Source organism: Amia ocellicauda, chromosome 1, assembly GCF_036373705.1.
Source record: "Amia ocellicauda isolate fAmiCal2 chromosome 1, fAmiCal2.hap1, whole genome shotgun sequence".
NCBI classification, from domain to species: domain Eukaryota; kingdom Metazoa; phylum Chordata; class Actinopteri; order Amiiformes; family Amiidae; genus Amia; species Amia ocellicauda.
Genome location: NC_089850.1, coordinates 153,302 through 174,553, shown reverse-complemented (window position 1 = coordinate 174,553; position 21,252 = coordinate 153,302). Strand labels below are relative to the sequence as shown.

General features: G+C 44.9%; 11 non-coding genes across 11 annotated transcripts; all 11 read left to right on the top strand.

The window, feature by feature from the left end:
• Positions 1-2,655: 2,655 nt before the first annotated feature.
• On the top strand, positions 2,656-2,726 carry trnag-gcc (transfer RNA glycine (anticodon GCC)). The gene has a single exon. It is a non-coding gene; the product is annotated as a tRNA-Gly (tRNA).
• Positions 2,727-4,782: 2,056 nt separating this feature from the next.
• trnag-gcc (transfer RNA glycine (anticodon GCC)) lies at positions 4,783-4,853 on the top strand. The gene has a single exon. It is a non-coding gene; the product is annotated as a tRNA-Gly (tRNA).
• A 1,536-nt stretch (positions 4,854-6,389) lies between these two features.
• On the top strand, positions 6,390-6,460 carry trnag-gcc (transfer RNA glycine (anticodon GCC)). Its single transcript has one exon. It is a non-coding gene; the product is annotated as a tRNA-Gly (tRNA).
• Positions 6,461-9,481: 3,021 nt separating this feature from the next.
• Positions 9,482-9,552, top strand: trnag-gcc (transfer RNA glycine (anticodon GCC)). Its single transcript has one exon. It is a non-coding gene; the product is annotated as a tRNA-Gly (tRNA).
• Positions 9,553-10,142: 590 nt separating this feature from the next.
• Positions 10,143-10,213, top strand: trnag-gcc (transfer RNA glycine (anticodon GCC)). The gene has a single exon. It is a non-coding gene; the product is annotated as a tRNA-Gly (tRNA).
• A 2,354-nt stretch (positions 10,214-12,567) lies between these two features.
• trnag-gcc (transfer RNA glycine (anticodon GCC)) lies at positions 12,568-12,638 on the top strand. Its single transcript has one exon. It is a non-coding gene; the product is annotated as a tRNA-Gly (tRNA).
• Positions 12,639-13,510: 872 nt separating this feature from the next.
• trnag-gcc (transfer RNA glycine (anticodon GCC)) lies at positions 13,511-13,581 on the top strand. Its single transcript has one exon. It is a non-coding gene; the product is annotated as a tRNA-Gly (tRNA).
• Positions 13,582-15,937: 2,356 nt separating this feature from the next.
• Positions 15,938-16,008, top strand: trnad-guc (transfer RNA aspartic acid (anticodon GUC)). Its single transcript has one exon. It is a non-coding gene; the product is annotated as a tRNA-Asp (tRNA).
• A 1,833-nt stretch (positions 16,009-17,841) lies between these two features.
• Positions 17,842-17,912, top strand: trnag-gcc (transfer RNA glycine (anticodon GCC)). Its single transcript has one exon. It is a non-coding gene; the product is annotated as a tRNA-Gly (tRNA).
• A 1,795-nt stretch (positions 17,913-19,707) lies between these two features.
• On the top strand, positions 19,708-19,778 carry trnag-gcc (transfer RNA glycine (anticodon GCC)). Its single transcript has one exon. It is a non-coding gene; the product is annotated as a tRNA-Gly (tRNA).
• An 848-nt stretch (positions 19,779-20,626) lies between these two features.
• trnag-gcc (transfer RNA glycine (anticodon GCC)) lies at positions 20,627-20,697 on the top strand. The gene has a single exon. It is a non-coding gene; the product is annotated as a tRNA-Gly (tRNA).
• The last annotated feature ends 555 nt before the right edge of the window (positions 20,698-21,252 follow it).

Below are 21,252 nucleotides of genomic sequence, written 5' to 3'. Positions count from 1 at the left end.
TATATTGAAGAGGTTAGCTATTATTGTAACAACCAGACATTTGTCTCTCTCTCTCTGTCACTCACTCACTCATCTATCTATAATGATTGTTACTTATTCCTTGTTCAACTACTCGAAACCCTTGTCACCTAAGCATTGGTCCTACAGACGTAGAGACCTCACCTGCCACTCGGGAGGCGTTTGCTTGATTCGCGGCCAATGGTTTTCCTCGATCTATATAGAAGAGGATGGCTATTATTGAAACAACCAGACATTTGTCTCTCTCTCTCTGTCACTCACTCACTCATCTATCTATAATGATTGGTACTTCTTTCTACATCATCCCATCCGGACGTTCCTGTTTCCCGCGCCTTAGTAATCCCGAGGTCTTGGTCTGATTGGTACTTATTCATCGTTCAACCATTTCAAACCCTTGTCACCTGACCATTGGTCCTACAGTGGTTGAGATCTCACCTGCCACTAGGTAGGTGTCTGCTTGATTCGCGTCCAATTTTTTTCTCCGTTCTATATAGAAGAGGTTAGCTATTATTGTAACAACCAGACATTTGTCTCTCTCTCTCTGTCACTCACACACTCATCTATCTATAATGATTGGTACGTCTTTCTACATCATCCCATCCGGACGTTCCTGTTTCCCGCGCCTTAGTAATCCCGAGGTCTTGGTCTGATTGGTACTTATTCATCGTTCAACCATTTCAAACCCTTGTCACCTGACCATTGGTCCGACAGTATTAGAAATCTCACCTGCCACTCGGGAGGTTGTTGCTTGATTTGCGGCCAATGGTTATCCTCGATCTATATAGAAGAGGATGGCTATTATTGTAACAACCAGACATTTGTGTCTGTCTCTCTCTCTCACTAACTCAGTCATCTATTTATAATGATTGGTACTTCTTTCTACTTCGTCCCATCTGGACGTTCCTGATACCCGCGCCTTAGTAATCCTGAGGTCTGGGTCTGATTGGTACTTTTTCCTCCTTCTGCATAGACGACGATGACAGCATCGTGCCATCCAGAGGTTCGTCTGTGCCTCATTGGCTCGTGTTGGCTGCATCATTCATGTTTTATGGGTTAAAGTTCTGATTGGTTCTTATTCCTCCTTCAGCCGGTTCAAACACTTATCACCTGAGAATTGGTCCTACAGTGGTAGAGATCTCACCTGCCACTCGGGAGGTGTCTGCTTGATTCACGGCCAATTTTTTTCTCCGTTCTATATTGAAGAGGTTAGCTATTATTGTAACAACCAGACATTTGTCTCTCTCTCTCTGTAACTCACTCACTCATCTATCTATAATGATTGTTACTTATTCCTTGTTCAACTACTCGAAACCCTTGTCACCTGAGCATTGGTCCTACAGACGTAGAGACCTCACCTGCCACTCGGGAGGCGTTTGCTTGATTCGCGGCCAATGGTTTTCCTCGATCTATATAGAAGAGGATGGCTATTATTGTAACAACCAGACATTTGTCTCTCTCTCTCTGTCACTCACTCACTCATCTATCTATAATGATTGGTACTTCTTTCTACATCATCCCATCCGGACGTTCCTGTTTCCCGCGCCTTAGTAATCCCGAGGTCTTGGTCTGATTGGTACTTATTCATCGTTCAACCATTTCAAACCCTTGTCACCTGACCATTGGTCCGACAGTATTAGAAATCTCACCTGCCACTCGGGAGGTTGTTGCTTGATTCGCGGCCAATGGTTATCCTCGATCTATATAGAAGAGGATGGCTATTATTGTAACAACCAGACATTTGTGTCTCTCTCTCTCTTTCACTCACTCACTCATCTATCTATAATGATTGGTACTTCTTTCTACATCATCCCATCCGGACGTTCCTGTTTCCCGCGCCTCAGTAATCCCGAGGTCTTGGTCTGATTGGTACTTATTCATCGTTCAACCATTTCAAACCCTTGTCACCTGACCATTGGTCCGACAGTGGTAGACATCTCACCTGCCACTCGGGAGGTGTTTGCTTGATTCGCGGCCAATGGTTATCCTCGATCTATATAGAAGAGGATGGCTATTATTGTAACAACCAGACATTTGTGTCTTTCTGTCTCTCTCTCTCACTAACTCAGTCATCTATTTATAATGATTGGTACGTCTTTCTACTTCGTCCCATCTGGACGTTCCTGATACCCGCACCTTAGTAATCCCGAGGTCTTGGTCTGATTGGTACTTATTCATCGTTCAACCATTTCAAACCCTTGTCACCTGACCATTGATCCGACAGTGGTAGAGATCTCACCTGCCACTCGGGAGGTGTCTGCTTGATTCGCGGCCAATTTTTTTCTCCGTTCTATATAGAAGAGGTTGGCTATTATTGTAACAACCAGACATTTGTCTCTCTCTCTCTGTCACTCACTCACTCATCTATCTATAATGATTGTTACTTATTCCTTGTTCAACCACTCGAAACCCTTGTCACCTGACCATTGGTCCGACAGTGGTAGAGATCTCACCTGCCACTCGGGAGGCCTTTGCTTGATTCGCGGCCAATGGTTTTCCCCGTTCTATATAGTAGAGGATGGCAAATAATTGCAACAACCAGACATTTGTGTCTGTCTCACTCACTCACTCATCTATCCAATTATCTTTAATGATTGGTAATTCTTTCCCATTCAACCACTTAAGATTTTCATAACCTGAGCATTGGTTGTTCAGTGGTAGAATTCTCGCCTGCCACGCGGGAGGCCCTGGTTCGATTCCCGGCCAATGCATTTTCCTCGTTCTGCAAGGAAGACAATGATTACATCGTCCCATCCGGACGTTACTGTAACCCGTGACTTAGTAATCCCGAGATCTAAGTCTCATCGGTACTTATTCCTCTTTCATCCACTTGAAACCCTTGTCACCTGAGCATTTGTGCTACAGTGGTAGAGATCTCACCATCCACTCGGGAGGTTGTTGCTTGATTCGTGGCCAATGGTTATCCTCGATCTATATAGAAGAGGATGGCTATTATTGTAACAACCAGACATTTGTGTCTGTCTCTCTCTCTTTCACTCACTCACTCATCTATCTATAATGATTGGTACTTCTTTCTACATCATCCCATCCGGACGTTCCTGTTTCCCGCGCCTTAGTAATCCCGAGGTCTTGGTCTGATTGGTACTTATTCATCGTTCAACCATTTCAAACCCTTGTCACCTGACCATTGGTCCGACAGTGGTAGAGATCTCACCTGCCACTCGGGAGGTTGTTGCTTGATTCGCGGCCAATGGTTATCCTCGATCTATATAGAAGAGGATGGCTATTATTGTAACAACCAGACATTTGTGTCTGTCTCTCTCTCTTTCACTCACTCACTCATCTATCTATAATGATTGGTACTTCTTTCTACATCATCCCATCCGGACGTTCCAATTTCCCGCGCCTTAGTAATCCCGAGGTCTTGGTCTGATTGGTACTTATTCATCGTTCAACCATTTCAAACCCTTGTCACCTGACCATTGGTCGGACAGTGGTAGAGATCTCACCTGCCACTCGGGAGGTGTTTGCTTGATTCGCGGCCAATTTTTTTCTCCGTTCTATATAGAAGAGGTTGGCTATTATTGTAACAACCATACATTTGTCTCTCTCTCTCTGTCACTCACTCACTCATCTATCTATAATGATTGTTACTTATTCCTTGTTCAAACACTCGAAACCCTTGTCACCTGACCATTGGTCCGACAGTGGTAGAGATCTCACCTGCCACTCGGGAGGCCTTTGCTTGATTCGCAGCCAATGGTTTTCCCCGTTCTATATAGTAGAGGATGGCAAATAATTGCAACAACCAGACATTTGTGTCTGTCTCACTCACTTACTCATCTATCCAATTATCCATCCATCTGGACGTTCCTGATACCCGCGCCTTAGTAATCCTGAGGTCTGGGTCTGATTGGTACGTTTTCCTCCTGCTGCATAGACGATGATGACTGCATCGTGCCATCCAGAGGTTCGTCTGTGCCTCATTGGCTCGTGTTGGCTGCATCATTCATGTTTTATGGGTTAAAGTTCTGATTGGTACTTATTCTTCCTTCTGCCGGTTCAAACACTTATCACCTGAGAATTGGTCCTACAGTGGTAGAGATCTCACCTGCCACTCGGGAGGTGTCTGCTTGATTCGCGGCCAATTTTTTTCTCCGTTCTATATAGAAGAGGTTAGCTATTATTGTAACAACCAGACATTTGTCTCTCTCTCTCTGTCACTCACTCACTCATCTATCTATAATGATTGTTACTTATTCCTTGTTCAACTAGTCGAAACCCTTGTCACCTGAGCATTGGTCCTACAGACGTAGAGATCTCACCATCCACTCGGGAGGTTGTTGCTTGATTCGCAGCCAATGGTTATCCTCGATCTATATAGAAGAGGTTGGCTATTATTGTAACAACCAGAAATTTGTGTCTGTCTCTCTCTCTCTTTCACTCACTCACTCATCTATCTATAATGATTGGTACTTCTTTCTACATCATCCCATCCGGACGTTCCTATTTCCCGCGCCTTAGTAATCCCGAGGTCTTGGTCTGATTGGTACTTATTCATTTCAACCATTTCAAACCCATGTCACCTGACCATTGGTCCGAAGTGGTAGAGATCTCACCTGCCACTCGGGAAGCCTTTGCTTGATTCCCGGCCAATGGTTTTCCCCGTTCTATATAGTAGAGGATGGCAAATAATTGCAACAACCAGACATTTGTGTCTGTCTCACTCACTCATTCATCTATCCAATTATCTTTAATGATTGGTACTTCTTTCCCATTCAACCACTTAAGATTTTCATAAGCTGAGCATTGGTTGTTCAGTGGTAGAATTCTCGCCTGCCACGCGGGAGGCCTGGGTTCGATTCCCGGCCAATGCATTTTCCTCGTTCTGCAAAGAAGACAATGATTACATCGTCCTATCCGGACGTTACTGTAACCCGTGACTTAGTAATCCCGAGATCTAAGTCTCATCGGTACTTATTCCTCTTTCATCCACTTGAAACCCTTGTCACCTTAGCATTTGTGCTACAGTGGTAGAGATCTCACCATCCACTCGGGAGGTTGTTGCTTGATTCGCGGCCAATGGTTATCCTCGATCTATATAGAAGAGGATGGCTATTATTGTAACAACCAGACATTTGTGTCTGTCTCTCGCTCTCTCTCACTCACTCATCTATCTTTAAAGATTGGTACCTCTTTCTACATCGTCCCATCCAGACGTTCCTGTTTCCCGTGCCTTAGTTATCCCGAGGTCTGGGTATGATTGGAACTTATTCCTTTTTCAACCATTTGAAACCCATGTCACCTGAGCATTGGTCCTACAGTGGTAGAGATCTCAGCTGCCACGCGGGAATTCATTGCTTGATTCGTGGCCAATGTTCTTCCCCGTTCTATATAGAACAGGATGGCAAATAATTGTAACAACCAGACATTTGTGTCTGTCTCTCTCTCTCACTCACTCATCTATATATAAAGATTGGTACCTCTTTCTACATCGTCCCATCCGGACGTTCCTGTTTCCCGTGCCTTAGTTATCCCGAGGTCTGGGTCTGATTGGTACTTATTCCTCCTTCAGCCGGTTCAAACACTTGTCACCTGAGCATTGGTCCTACAGTGGTAGAGATCTCACCTGCCACTCGGGAGGTGTCTGCTTGATTCGCAGCCAATTTTTTTCTCCTTCTATATAGAAGAGGTTGGCTATTATTGTAACAACCAGACATTTGTCTCTCTCTCTCTGTCACTCACTCACTCATCTATCTATAATGATTGTTACTTATTCCTTGTTCAATCACTCGAAACCCTTGTCACATGAGCATTGGTCCTACAGACGTAGAGACCTCACCTGCCACTCGGGAGGCCTTTGCTTGATTCGCGGCCAATGGTTTTCCCCGTTCTATATAGTAGAGGATGGCAAATAATTGCAACAACCAGACATTTGTGTCTGTCTCACTCACTCACTCATCTATCCAATTATCCATCCTTCTGGACGGTCCTGATACCCGCGCCTTAGTAATCCTGAGGTCTGGGTCTGATTGGAACTTTTTCCTCCTTCTGCATAGACGACGATGACTGCATCGTGCCATCCAGACGTCTGTGCCTCATTGGCTCGTGTTGGCTGCATCATTCATGTTTTATGGGTTAAAGTTCTGATTGGTACTTATTCCTCCTTCAGTCGGTTCAAACACTTATCACCTGAGAATTGGTCCTACAGTGGTAGAGAACTCACCTGCCACTCGGGAGGCCTTTGCTTGATTCGCGGCCAATGGTTTTCCCCGTTCTATATAGTAGAGGATGGCAAATAATTGCAACAACCAGACATTTGTGTCTGTCTCACTCACTCACTCATCTATCCTATTATCTATAATGATTGGTACTTCTTTCCCATTCAACCACTTAAGATTTTCATAACCCTAGCATTGGTTGTTCAGTGGTAGAATTCTCGCTTGCCACGCGGGAGGCCCGGGTTCGATTCCCGGCCAATGCAATTTTCCCCTTTCTGCAAAGAAGACAATGATTACATCGTCCCATCCGGACGTTACTGTAACCCGTGATTTAGTAATCCCGAGATCTAAGTCTCATCGGTACTTATTCCTCGTTCATCCACTTGAAACCCTTGTCGCCTGAGCATTGGTCCGACAGTGGTAGAGATCTCACCTGCCACTCGGGAGGTTATTTCTTGATTCGCGGCCAATGGTTTTCCCTATTCTATGTAGAAGAGGATGGCTATTATTGTAACAACCAGACATTTGTGTCTGTCTCTCTCTCTCATTCACTCACTCACTCATCTATCTATATTGATTGGTACTTCTTTCTACATCATCCCATCCGGACGTTCCTGTTTCCCGCGCCTTAGTAATCCCGAGGTCTTGGTCTGATTGGTACTTATTCATCGTTCAACCATTTCAAACCCTTGTCACCTGACCATTGGTCCGACAGTAGTAGAGATCTCACCTGCCACTCGGTAGGTTGTTGCTTGATTCGCGGCCAATTGTTATCCTCGATCTATATAGAAGAGGATGGCTATTATTGTAACAACCAGACATTTGTGTCTTTCTGTCTCTCTCTCTCACTAACTCAGTCATCTATTTATAATGATTGGTACTTCTTTCAACTTCGTCCCATCTGGACGTTCCTGATACCCGCGCCTTATTAATCCTGAGGTCTGGGTCTGATTGGTACGTTTTCCTCCTTCTGCATAGACGACGATGACTGCATCGTGCCATCCAGAGGTTCGTCTGTGCCTCATTGGCTCGTGTTGGCTGCATCATTCATGTTTTATGGGTTAAAGTTCTGATTGGTACTTATTCCTCCTTCAGCCGGTTCAAACACTTATCACCTGAGAATTGGTCCTACAGTGGTAGAGATCGAACCAGCCACTCGGGAGGTGTCTGCTTGATTCGCGGCCAATTTTTTTCTCCGTTCTATATAGAAGAGGTTAGCTATTATTGTAACAACCAGACATTTGTCTTTCTCTCTCTGTCACTCACTCACTCATCTATCTATAATGATTGTTACTTATTCCTTGTTCAACTACTCGAAACCCTTGTCACCTGAGCATTGGTCCTACAGACGTAGAGACCTCACCTGCCACTCAGGAGGCCTTTGCTTGATTAGCGGCCAATGGTTTTCCTCGTTCTATATAGTAGAGGATGGCAAATAATTGCAACAACCAGACATTTGTGTCTGTCTCACTCACTCACTCATCTATCCTATTATCTATAATGATTGGTACTTCTTTCCCCGTTCAGTGATAGAATTCTCGCCTGCCACGCGGGAGGCCCGGGTTTGATTCCCGGCCAATGCATTTTCCTCGTTCTGCAAAGAAGACAATGATTACATCGTCCCATCCGGCCGTTACTGTAACCCGTGACTTAGTAATCCCGAGATCTAAGTCTCATCGGTACTTATTCATCGTTCAACCATTTCAAACCCTTGTCACCTGACCATTGGTCCGACAGTAGTAGAGATCTCACCTGCCACTCGGGAGGTTGTTGCTAGATTCGCGGCCAATTGTTATCCTCGATCTATATAGAAGAGGATGGCTATTATTGTAACAACCAGACATTTGTGTCTTTCTGTCTCTCTCTCTCACTAACTCAGTCATCTATTTATAATGATTGGTACTTCTTTCTACTTCGTCCCATCTGGACGTTCCTGATACCCGCGCCTTATTAATCCTGAGGTCTGGGTCTGATTGGTACTTTTTCCTCCATCTGCATAGACGACGATGACTGCATCGTGCCATCCAGAGGTTCGTCTGTGCCTCATTGGCTCGTGTTGGCTGCATCATTCATGTTTTATGGGTTAAAGTTCTGATTGGTACTTATTCCTCCTTCAGCCGGTTCAAACACTTATCACCTGAGAATTGGTCCTACAGTGGTAGAGACCTCACCTGCCACTCGGGAAGCCTTTGCTTGATTCCCGGCCAATGGTTTTCCCCGTTCTATATAGTAGAGGATGGCAAATAATTGCAACAACCAGACATTTGTGTCTGTCTCACTCACTCACTCATCTATCCTATTATCTATAATGATTGGTACTTCTTTCCCATTCAACCACTTAAGATTTTCATAACCTGAGCATTGGCTGTTCAGTGATAGAATTCTCGCCTGCCACGCGGGAGGCCCGGGTTCGATTCCCGGCCAACGCAATTTCCTCGTTCTGCAAAGAAGACAATGATTACATCGTCCCATCCGGACGTTACTGTAACCCGTGACTTAGTAATCCCGAGATCTAAGTCTCATCGGTACGTATTCCTCTTTCATCCACTTGAAACCCTTGTCACCTGAGCATTTGTGCTACAGTGGTAGAGATCTCACCATCCACTCGGGAGGTTGTTGCTTGATTCGCGGCCAATGGTTATCCTCGATCTATATAGAAGAGGATGGCTATTATTGTAACAACCAGACATTTGTGTCTGTCTCTCTCTCTCTTTCACTCACTCACTCATCTATCTATAATGATTGGTACTTCTTTCTACATCATCCCATCCGGACGTTCCTGTTTCCCGCGCCTTAGTAATCCCGAGGTCTGGGTCTGATTGGTACTTATTCATCGTTCAACCATTTCAAACCCTTGTCACCTGACCATTGGTCCGACAGTAGTAGAGATCTCACCTGCCACTCGGGAGGTTGTTGCTAGATTCGCGGCCAATTGTTATCCTCGATCTATATAGAAGAGGATGGCTATTATTGTAACAACCAGACATTTGTGTCTTTCTGTCTCTCTCTCTCACTAACTCAGTCATCTATTTATAATGATTGGTACTTCTTTCTACTTCGTCCCATCTGGACGTTCCTGATACCCGCGCCTTATTAATCCTGAGGTCTGGGTCTGATTGGTACTTTTTCCTCCATCTGCATAGACGACGATGACTGCATCGTGCCATCCAGAGGTTCGTCTGTGCCTCATTGGCTCGTGTTGGCTGCATCATTCATGTTTTATGGGTTAAAGTTCTGATTGGTACTTATTCCTCCTTCAGCCGGTTCAAACACTTATCACCTGAGAATTGGTCCTTCAGTGGTAGAATTCTCGCCTGCCACGCGGGAGGCCCGGGTTCGATTCCCGGCCAATGCATTTTCCTCGTTCTGCAAAGAAGACAATGATTACATCGTCCCATCCGGCCGTTAATAATGGCTATTATTGTAACAACCAGACATTTGTGTCTTTCTGTCTCTCTCACTAACTCAGTCATCTATTTATAATGATTGGTACTTCTTTCTACTTCGTCCCATCTGGACGTTCCTGATACCCGCGCCTTATTAATCCTGAGGTCTGGGTCTGATTGGTACTTTTTCCTCCATCTGCATAGACGACGATGACTGCATCGTGCCATCCAGAGGTTCGTCTGTGCCTCATTGGCTCGTGTTGGCTGCATCATTCATGTTTTATGGGTTAAAGTTCTGATTGGTACTTATTCCTCCTTCAGCCGGTTCAAACACTTATCACCTGAGAATTGGTCCTACAGTGGTAGAGATCTCACCAGCCACTCGGGAGGTGTCTGCTTGATTCGCGGCCAATTTTTTTCTCCGTTCTATATAGATGAGGTTAGCTATTATTGTAACAACCAGACATTTGTCTCTCTCTCTCTGTCACTCATCTTTCCTATTATCTATAATGATTAGTACTTCTTTCCCATTCAACCACTTAAGATTTTTATAACCTGAGCATTGGTTGTTCAGTGGTAGAATTCTCGCTTGCCACGCGGGAGGCCCGGGTTCGATTCCCGGCCAATGCATTTTCCTCGTTCTGCAAAGAAGACAATGATTACATCATCCCATCTGGACGTTACTGTAACCCGTGATTTAGTAATCCCGAGATCTAAATCTCATCGGTACTTATTCCTCGTTCATCCACTTGAAACCCTTGTCACCTGAGCATTGGTCCGACAGTGGTAGAGATCTCACCTGCCACTCGGTAGGTTGTTTCTTGATTCACGGCCAATGGTTTTCCCCATTCTATGTAGAAGAGGATGGCTATTATTGTAACAACCAGACATTTGTGTCTGTCTCTCTCTCTCACTCACTCATCTATATATAAAGATTGGTACCTCTTTCTACATCGTCCCATCCGGACTTTCCTGTTTCCCGTGCCTTAGTTATCCCGAGGTCTGGGTCTGATTGGTACTTATTCCTCCTTCAGCCGGTTCAAACACTTGTCACCTGAGCATTGGTCCTACAGTGGTAGAGATCTCACCTGCCACTCGGGAGGTGTCTGCTTGATTCGCGGCCAATTTTTTTCTCCGTTCTATATAGAAGAGGTTGGCTATTATTGTAACAACCAGACATTTGTCTCTCTCTCTCTGTCACTCACTCACTCATCTATCTATAATGATTGTTACTTATTCCTTGTTCAACCACTCGAAACCCTTGTCACCTGAGCATTGGTCCTACAGACGTAGAGAGCTCACCTGCCACTCGGGAGGCCTTTGCTTGATTCGCGGCCAATGGTTTTCCTCGTTCTATATAGTAGAGGATGGCAAATAATTGCAACAACCAGACATTTGTGTCTGTCTCACTCACTCACTCATCTATCCTATTATCCATCCATCTGGACGTTCCTGATACCCGCGCCTTAGTAATCCTGAGGTCTGGGTCTGATTGGAACTTTTTCCTCCTTCTGCATAGACGACGATGACTGCATCGTGCCATCCAGACGTCTGTGCCTCATTGGCTCGTGTTGGCTGCATCATTCATGTTTTATGGGTTAAAGTTCTGATTGGTACTTATTCTTCCTTCAGCCGGTTCAAACACTTATCACCTGAGAATTGGTCCTACAGTGGTAGAGATCTCACCTGCCACTCGGAAGGTGTCTGCTTGATTCGCGGCCAATTTTTTTCTCCGTTCTATATAGAAGAGGTTAGCTATTATTGCAACAACCAGACATTTGTCTCTCTCTCTCTGTCACTCACTCACTCATCTATCTATAATGATTGTTACTTATTCCTTGTTCAACTAGTCGAAACCCTTGTCACCTGAGCATTGGTCCTACAGACGTAGAGATCTCACCATCCACTCGGGAGGTTGTTGCTTGATTCGCGGCCAATGGTTATCCTCGATCTATATAGAAGAAGATGGCTATTATTGTAACAACCAGACATTTGTGTCTGTCTCTCTCTCTCTTTCACTCACTCACTCATCTATCTATAATGATTGGTACTTCTTTCTACATCATCCCATCCGGACGTTCCTATTTCCCGCGCCTTAGTAATCCCGAGGTCTTGGTCTGATTGGTACTTATTCATTTCAACCATTTCAAACCCATGTCACCTGACCATTGGTCCGAAGTGGTAGAGATCTCACCTGCCACTCGGGAGGTGTCTGCATGATTCGCGGCCAATTTTTTTCTCCGTTCTATATAGAAGAGGTTAGCTATTATTGTAACAAACAGACATTTGTCTCTCTCTCTCTGTCACTCACTCACTCATCTATCTATAATGATTGTTACTTATTCCTTGTTCAATCACTCGAAACACTTGTCACATGAGCATTGGTCCTACAGACGTAGAGACCTCACCTGCCACTCGGGAGGCCTTTGCTTGATTCGCGGCCAATGGTTTTCCCCGTTCTATATAGTAGAGGATGGCAAATAATTGCAACAACCAGACATTTGTGTCTGTCTCACTCACTCACTCATCTATCCAATTATCCATCCATCTGGACGTTCCTGATACCCGCGCCTTAGTAATCCTGAGGTCTGGGTCTGATTGGAACTTTTTCCTCCTTCTGCATAGACGACGATGACTGCATCGTGCCATCCAGAGGTTCGTCTGTGCCTCATTGGCTCGTGTTGGCTGCATCATTCATGTTTTATGGGTTAAAGTTCTGATTGGTACTTATTCCTCCTTCAGCCGGTTCAAACACTTATCACCTGAGAATTGGTCCTACAGTGGTAGAGACCTCACCTGCCACTCGGGAAGCCTTTGCTTGATTCCCGGCCAATGGTTTTCCCACGTTCTATATAGTAGAGGATGGCAAATAATTGCAACAACCAGACATTTGTGTCTGTCTCACTCACTCACTCATCTATCCAATTATCTTTAGTGATTGGTACTTCTTTCCCATTCAACCACTTAAGATTTTCATAAGCTGAGCATTGGTTGTTCAGTGGTAGAATTCTCGCCTGCCACGCGGGAGGCCCGGGTTCGATTCCCGGCCAATGCATTTTCCTCGTTCTGCAAAGAAGACAATGATTACATCGTCCCATCCGGACGTTACTGTAACCCGTGACTTAGTAATCCCGAGATCTAAGTCTCATCGGTACTTATTCCTCTATCATCCACTTGAAACCCTTGTCACCTGAGCATTTGTGCTACAGTGGTAGAGATCTCACCATCCACTCGGGAGGTTGTTGCTTGATTCGCGGCCAATGGTTATCCTGCATAGACGATGATGACTGCAACGTGCCATCCAGAGGTTCGTCTGTGCCTCATTGGCTCGTGTTGGCTGCATCATTCATGTTTTATGGGTTAAAGTTCTGATTGGTACTTATTCTTCCTTCAGCCGGTTCAAACACTTATCACCTGAGAATTGGTCCTACAGTGGTAGAGATCTCACCTGCCACTCGGGAGGTGTTGCTTGATTCGCGGCTAATTTTTTTCTCCTTCTATATAGAAGAGGTTGGCTATTATTGTAACAACCAGACATTTGTGTCTGTCTCTCTCTCTCTTTCACTCACTCACTCATCTATCTATAATGATTGGTACTTCTTTCTACATCATCCCATCCGGACGTTCCTATTTCCTGCGCCTTAGTAATCCCGAGGTCTTGGTCTGATTGGTACTTATTCATTTCAACCATTTCAAACCCATGTCACCTGACCATTGGTCCGAAGTGGTAGAGATCTCACCTGCCACTCGGGAAGCCTTTGCTTGATTCCCGGCCAATGGTTTTCCCCGTTCTATATAGTAGAGGATGGCAAATAATTGCAACAACCAGACATTTGTGTCTGTCTCACTCACTCATTCATCTATCCAATTATCTTTAATGATTGGTACTTCTTTCCCATTCAACCACTTAAGATTTTCATAAGCTGAGCATTGGTTGTTCAGTGGTAGAATTCTCGCCTGCCACGTGGGAGGCCTGGGTTCGATTCCCGGCCAATGCATTTTCCTCGTTCTGCAAAGAAGACAATGATTACATCGTCCCATCCGGACGTTACTGTAACCCGTGACTTAGTAATCCCGAGATCTAAGTCTCATCGGTACTTATTCCTCTTTCATCCACTTGAAACCCTTGTCACCTTAGCATTTGTGCTACAGTGGTAGAGATCTCACCATCCACTCGGGAGGTTGTTGCTTGATTCGCGGCCAATGGTTATCCTCGATCTATATAGAAGAGGATGGCTATTATTGTAACAACCAGACATTTGTGTCTTTCTGTCTCTCTCTCTCACTAACTCAGTCATCTATTTATAATGATTTGTACTTCTTTCTACTTCGTCCCATCTGGACGTTCCTGATACCCGCGCCTTATTAATCCTGAGGTCTGGGTCTGATTGGTACTTATTCCTCCTTCAGCCGGTTCAAGCACTTATCACCTGAGAATTGGTCCTACAGTGGTAGAGATCTCACCAGCCACTCGGGAGGTGCCTGCTTGATTCGCGGCCAATTTTTTTCTCCGTTCTATATAGAAGAGGTTAGCTATTATTGTAACAACCAGACATTTGTCTCTCTCTCTCTGTCACTCACTCACTCATCTATCTATAATGATTGTTACTTATTCCTTGTTCAATCACTCGAAACACTTGTCACATGAGCATTGGTCCTACAGACGTAGAGACCTCACCTGCCACTCGGGAGGCCTTTGCTTGATTCGCGGCCAATGGTTTTCCCCGTTCTATATAGTAGAGGATGGCAAATAATTGCAACAACCAGACATTTGTGTCTGTCTCACTCACTCACTCATCTATCCAATTATCCATCCATCTGGACGTTCCTGATACCCGCGCCTTAGTAATCCTGAGGTCTGGGTCTGATTGGAACTTTTTCCTCCTTCTGCATAGACGACGATGACTGCATCGTGCCATCCAGAGGTTCGTCTGTGCCTCATTGGCTCGTGTTGGCTGCATCATTCATGTTTTATGGGTTAAAGTTCTGATTGGTACTTATTCCTCCTTCAGCCGGTTCAAACACTTATCACCTGAGAATTGGTCCTACAGTGGTAGAGATCTCACCTGCCACTCGGGAGGTTGTTTCTTGATTCGCGGCCAATGGTTTTCCCCATTCTATGTAGAAGAGGATGGCTATTATTGTAACAACCAGACATTTGTGTCTGTCTCTCTCTCTCTTTCACTCACTCACTCATCTATCTATAATGATTGGTACTTCTTTCTACATCATCCCATCCGGACGTTCCTGTTTCCCGCGCCTTAGTAATCCCGAGGTCTTGGTCTGATTGGTACTTATTCATCGTTCAACCATTTCAAACCCTTGTCACCTGACCAATGGTCCGACAGACGTAGAAATCTCACCTGCCACTCGGGAGGTTGTTGCTTGATTCGCGGCCAATGGTTATCCTCGATCTATATAGAAGAGGATGGCTATTATTGTAACAACCAGACAATTGTGTCTCTCTCTCTCTTTCACTCACTCACTCATCTATCTATAATGATTGGTACTTCTTTCTACATCATCCCATCCGGACGTTCCTGTTTCCCGCGCCTTAGTAATCACGAGGTCTTGGTCTGATTGGTACTTATTCATCGTTCAACCATTTCAAACCCTTGTCACCTGACCATTGGTCCGACAGTGGTAGACATCTCACCTGCCACTCGGGAGGTGTTTGCTTGATTCGCGGCCAATGGTTATCCTCGATCTATATAGAAGAGGATGGCTATTATTGTAACAACCAGACATTTGTGTCTTTCTGTCTCTCTCTCTCACTAACTCAGTCATCTATTTATAATGATTGGTACGTCTTTCTACTTCGTCCCATCTGGACGTTCCTGATACCCGCACCTTAGTAATCCCGAGGTCTTGGTCTGATTGGTACTTATTCATCGTTCAACCATTTCAAACCCTTGTCACCTGACCATTGGTCCGACAGTGGTAGAGATCTCACCTGCCACTCGGGAGGTGTCTGCTTGATTCGCGGCCAATTTTTTTCTCCGTTCTATATAGAAGAGGTTGGCTATTATTGTAACAACCAGACATTTGTCTCTCTCTCTCTGTCACTCACTCACTCATCTATCTATAATGATTGTTACTTATTCCTAGTTCAACCACTCGAAACCCTTGTCACCTGACCATTGGTCCGACAGTGGTAGAGATCTCACCTGCCACTCGGGAGGCCTTTGCTTGATTCGCGGCCAATGGTTTTCCCCGTTCTATATAGTAGAGGATGGCAAATAATTGCAACAACCAGACATTTGTGTCTGTCTCACTCACTCACTCATCTATCCAATTATCTTTAATGATTGGTAATTCTTTCCCATTCAACCACTTAAGATTTTCATAACCTGAGCATTGGTTGTTCAGTGGTAGAATTCTCGCCTGTCATGCGGGAGGCCCTGGTTCGATTCCCGGCCAATGCATTTTCCTCGTTCTGCAAGGAAGACAATGATTACATCGTCCCATCCGGACGGTACTGTAACCCGTGACTTAGTAATCCCGAGATCTAAGTCTCATCGGTACTTATTCCTCTTTCATCCACTTGAAACCCTTGTCACCTGAGCATTTGTGCTACAGTGGTAGAGATCTCACCATCCACTCGGGAGGTTGTTGCTTGATTCGCGGCCAATGGTTATCCTCGATCTATATAGAAGAGGATGGCTATTATTGTAACAACCAGACATTTGTGTCTGTCTCTCTCTCTTTCACTCACTCACTCATCTATCTATAATGATTGGTACTTCTTTCTACATCATCCCATCCGGACGTTCCTGTTTCCCGCGCCTTAGTAATCCCGAGGTCTTGGTCTGATTGGTACTTATTCATCGTTCAACCATTTCAAACCCTTGTCACCTGACCATTGGTCCGACAGTGGTAGAGATCTCACCTGCCACTCGGGAGGTTGTTGCTTGATTCGCGGCCAATGGTTATCCTCGATCTATATAGAAGAGGATGGCTATTATTGTAACAACCAGACATTTGTGTCTGTCTCTCTCTCTTTCACTCACTCACTCATCTATCTATAATGATTGGTACTTCTTTCTACATCATCCCATCCGGACGTTCCAATTTCCCGCGACTTAGTAATCCCGAGGTCTTGGTCTGATTAGTACTTATTCATCGTTCAACCATTTCAAACCCTTGTCACCTGACCATTGGTCCGACAGTGGTAGAGATCTCAGCTGCCACGCGGGAATTCATTGCTTGATTCGTGGCCAATGTTCTTCCCCGTTCTATATAGAACAGGATGGCAAATAATTGTAACAACCAGACATTTGTGTCTGTCTCTCTCTCTCACTCACTCATCTATATATAAAGATTGGTACCTCTTTCTACATCGTCCCATCCGGACGTTCCTGTTTCCCGTGCCTTAGTTATCCCGAGGTCTGGGTCTGATTGGTACTTATTCCTCCTTCAGCCGGTTCAAACACTTGTCACCTGAGCATTGGTCCTACAGTGGTAGAGATCTCACCTGCCACTCGGGAGGTGTCTGCTTGATTCGCAGCCAATTTTTTTCTCCTTCTATATAGAAGAGGTTGGCTATTATTGTAACAACCAGACATTTGTCTCTCTCTCTCTGTCACTCACTCACTCATCTATCTATAATGATTGTTACTTATTCCTTGTTCAATCACTCGAAACCCTTGTCACATGAGCATTGGTCCTACAGACGTAGAGACCTCACCTGCCACTCGGGAGGCCTTTGCTTGATTCGCGGCCAATGGTTTTCCCCGTTCTATATAGTAGAGGATGGCAAATAATTGCAACAACCAGACATTTGTGTCTGTCTCACTCACTCACTCATCTATCCAATTATCCATCCTTCTGGATGTTCCTGATACCCGCGCCTTAGTAATCCTGAGGTCTGGGTCTGATTGGAACTTTTTCCTCCTTCTGCATAGACGACGATGACTGCATCGTGCCATCCAGACGTCTGTGCCTCATTGGCTCGTGTTGGCTGCATCATTCATGTTTTATGGGTTAAAGTTCTGATTGGTACTTATTCCTCCTTCAGTCGGTTCAAACACTTATCACCTGAGAATTGATCCTACAGTGGTAGAGAACTCACCTGCCACTCGGGAGGCCTTTGCTTGATTCGCGGCCAATGGTTTTCCCCGTTCTATATAGTAGAGGATGGCAAATAATTGCAACAACCAGACATTTGTGTCTGTCTCACTCACTCACTCATCTATCCTATTATCTATAATGATTGGTACTTCTTTCCCATTCAACCACTTAAGATTTTCATAACCCTAGCATTGGTTGTTCAGTGGTAGAATTCTCGCTTGCCACGCGGGAGGCCCGGGTTCGATTCCCGGCCAATGCAATTTTCCCCTTTCTGCAAAGAAGACAATGATTAAATCGTCCCATCCAGACGTTACTGTAACCCGTGATTTAGTAATCCCGAGGTCTTGGTCTGATTGGTACTTATTCTTCATTCAACCATTTCAAACCCTTGTCGCCTGACCATTGGTCCGACAGTAGTAGAGATCTCACCTGCCACTCGGGAGGTTGTTGCTTGATTCGCGGCCAATTGTTATCCTCGATCTATATAGAAGAGGATGGCTATTATTGTAACAACCAGACATTTGTGTCTTTCTGTCTCTCTCTCTCACTAACTCAGTCATCTATTTATAATGATTGGTACTTCTTTCTACTTCGTCCCATCTGGACGTTCCTGATACCCGCGCCTTATTAATCCTGAGGTCTGGGTCTGATTGGTACGTTTTCCTCCTTCTGCATAGACGACGATGACTGCATCGTGCCATCCAGAGGTTCGTCTGTGCCTCATTGGCTCGTGTTGGCTGCATCATTCATGTTTTATGGGTTAAAGTTCTGATTGGTACTTATTCCTCCTTCAGCCGGTTCAAACACTTATCACCTGAGAATTGGTCCTACAGTGGTAGAGATCTCACCAGCCACTCGGGAGGTGTCTGCTTGATTCGCGGCCAATTTTTTTCTCCGTTCTATATAGAAGAGGTTAGCTATTATTGTAACAACCAGACATTTGTCTTTCTCTCTCTGTCACTCACTCACTCATCTATCTATAATGATTGTTACTTATTCCTTGTTCAACTACTCGAAACCCTTGTCACCTGAGCATTGGTCCTACAGACGTAGAGACCTCACCTGCCACTCAGGAGGCCTTTGCTTGATTAGCGGCCAATGGTTTTCCTCGTTCTATATAGTAGAGGATGGCAAATAATTGCAACAACCAGACATTTGTGTCTGTCTCACTCACTCACTCATCTATCCTATTATCTATAATGATTGGTACTTCTTTCCCCGTTCAGTGATAGAATTCTCGCCTGCCACGCGGGAGGCCCGGGTTTGATTCCCGGCCAATGCATTTTCCTCGTTCTGCAAAGAAGACAATGATTACATCGTCCCATCCGGCCGTTACTGTAACCCGTGACTTAGTAATCCCGAGATCTAAGTCTCATCGGTACTTATTCATCGTTCAACCATTTCAAACCCTTGTCACCTGACCATTGGTCCGACAGTAGTAGAGATCTCACCTGCCACTCGGGAGGTTGTTGCTAGATTCGCGGCCAATTGTTATCCTCGATCTATATAGAAGAGGATGGCTATTATTGTAACAACCAGACATTTGTGTCTTTCTGTCTCTCTCTCTCACTAACTCAGTCATCTATTTATAATGATTGGTACTTCTTTCTACTTCGTCCCATCTGGACGTTCCTGATACCCGCGCCCTATTAATCCTGAGGTCTGGGTCTGATTGGTACTTTTTCCTCCATCTGCATAGACGACGATGACTGCATCGTGACATCCAGAGGTTCGTCTGTGCCTCATTGGCTCGTGTTGGCTGCATCATTCATGTTTTATGGGTTAAAGTTCTGATTGGTACTTATTCCTCCTTCAGCCGGTTCAAACACTTATCACCTGAGAATTGGTCCTACAGTGGTAGAGATCTCACCAGCCACTCGGGAGGTGTCTGCTTGATTCGCGGCCAATTTTTTTCTCCGTTCTATATAGAAGAGGTTAGCTATTATTGTAACAACCAGACATTTGTCTCTCTCTCTCTGTCACTCATCTATCCTATTATCTATAATGATTAGTACTTCTTTCCCATTCAACCACTTAAGATTTTTATAACCTGAGCATTGGTTGTTCAGTGGTAGAATTCTCGCTTGCCACGCGGGAGGCCCGGGTTCGATTCCCGGCCAATGCATTTTCCTCGTTCTGCAAAGAAGACAATGATTACATCATCCCATCTGGACGTTACTGTAACCCGTGATTTAGTAATCCCGAGATCTAAATCTCATCGGTACTTATTCCTCGTTCATCCACTTGAAACCCTTGTCACCTGAGCATTGGTCCGACAGTGGTAGAGATCTCACCTGCCACTCGGTAGGTTGTTTCTTGATTCACGGCCAATGGTTTTCCCCATTCTATGTAGAAGAGGATGGCTATTATTGTAACAACCAGACATTTGTGTCTGTCTCTCTCTCTCACTCACTCATCTATATATAAAGATTGGTACCTCTTTCTACATCGTCCCATCCGGACTTTCCTGTTTCCCGTGCCTTAGTTATCCCGAGGTCTGGGTCTGATTGGTACTTATTCCTCCTTCAGCCGGTTCAAACACTTGTCACCTGAGCATTGGTCCTACAGTGGTAGAGATCTCACCTGCCACTCGGGAGGTGTCTGCTTGATTCGCGGCCAATTGTTATCCTCGATCTATATAGAAGAGGATGGCTATTATTGTAACAACCAGACATTTGTGTCTTTCTGTCTCTCTCTCTCACTAACTCAGTCATCTATTTATAATGATAGGTACTTCTTTCTACTTCGTCCCATCTGGACGTTCCTGATACCCGCGCCTTATTAATCCTGAGGTCTGGGTCTGATTGGTACTTTTTCCTCCATTCTGCATAGACGACGATGACTGCATCGTGCCATCCAGAGGTTCGTCTGTGCCTCATTGGCTCGTGTTGGCTGCATCATTCATGTTTTATGGGTTAAAGTTCTGATTGGTACTTATTCCTCCTTCAGCCGGTTCAAACACTTATCACCTGAGAATTGGTCCTTCAGTGGTAGAATTCTCGCCTGCCAAGCGGGAGGCCCGGGTTCGATTCCCGGCCAATGCATTTTCCTCGTTCTGCAAAGAAGACAATGATTACATCGTCCCATCCGGCCGTTAATAATGGCTATTATTGTAACAACCAGACATTTGTGTCTTTCTGTCTCTCTCACTAACTCAGTCATCTATTTATAATGATTGGTACTTCTTTCTACTTCGTCCCATCTGGACGTTCCTGATACCCGCGCCTTATTAATCCTGAGGTCTGGGTCTGATTGGTACTTTTTCCTCCATCTGCATAGACGACGATGACTGCATCGTGCCATCCAGAGGTTCGTCTGTGCCTCATTGGCTCGTGTTGGCTGCATCATTCATGTTTTATGGGTTAAAGTTCTGATTGGTACTTATTCCTCCTTCAGCCGGTTCAAACACTTATCACCTGAGAATTGGTCCTACAGTGGTAGAGATCTCACCAGCCACTCGGGAGGTGTCTGCTTGATTCGCGGCCAATTTTTTTCTCCGTTCTATATAGATGAGGTTAGCTATTATTGTAACAACCAGACATTTGTCTCTCTCTCTCTGTCACTCATCTATCCAATTATCTTTAATGATTGGTACTTCT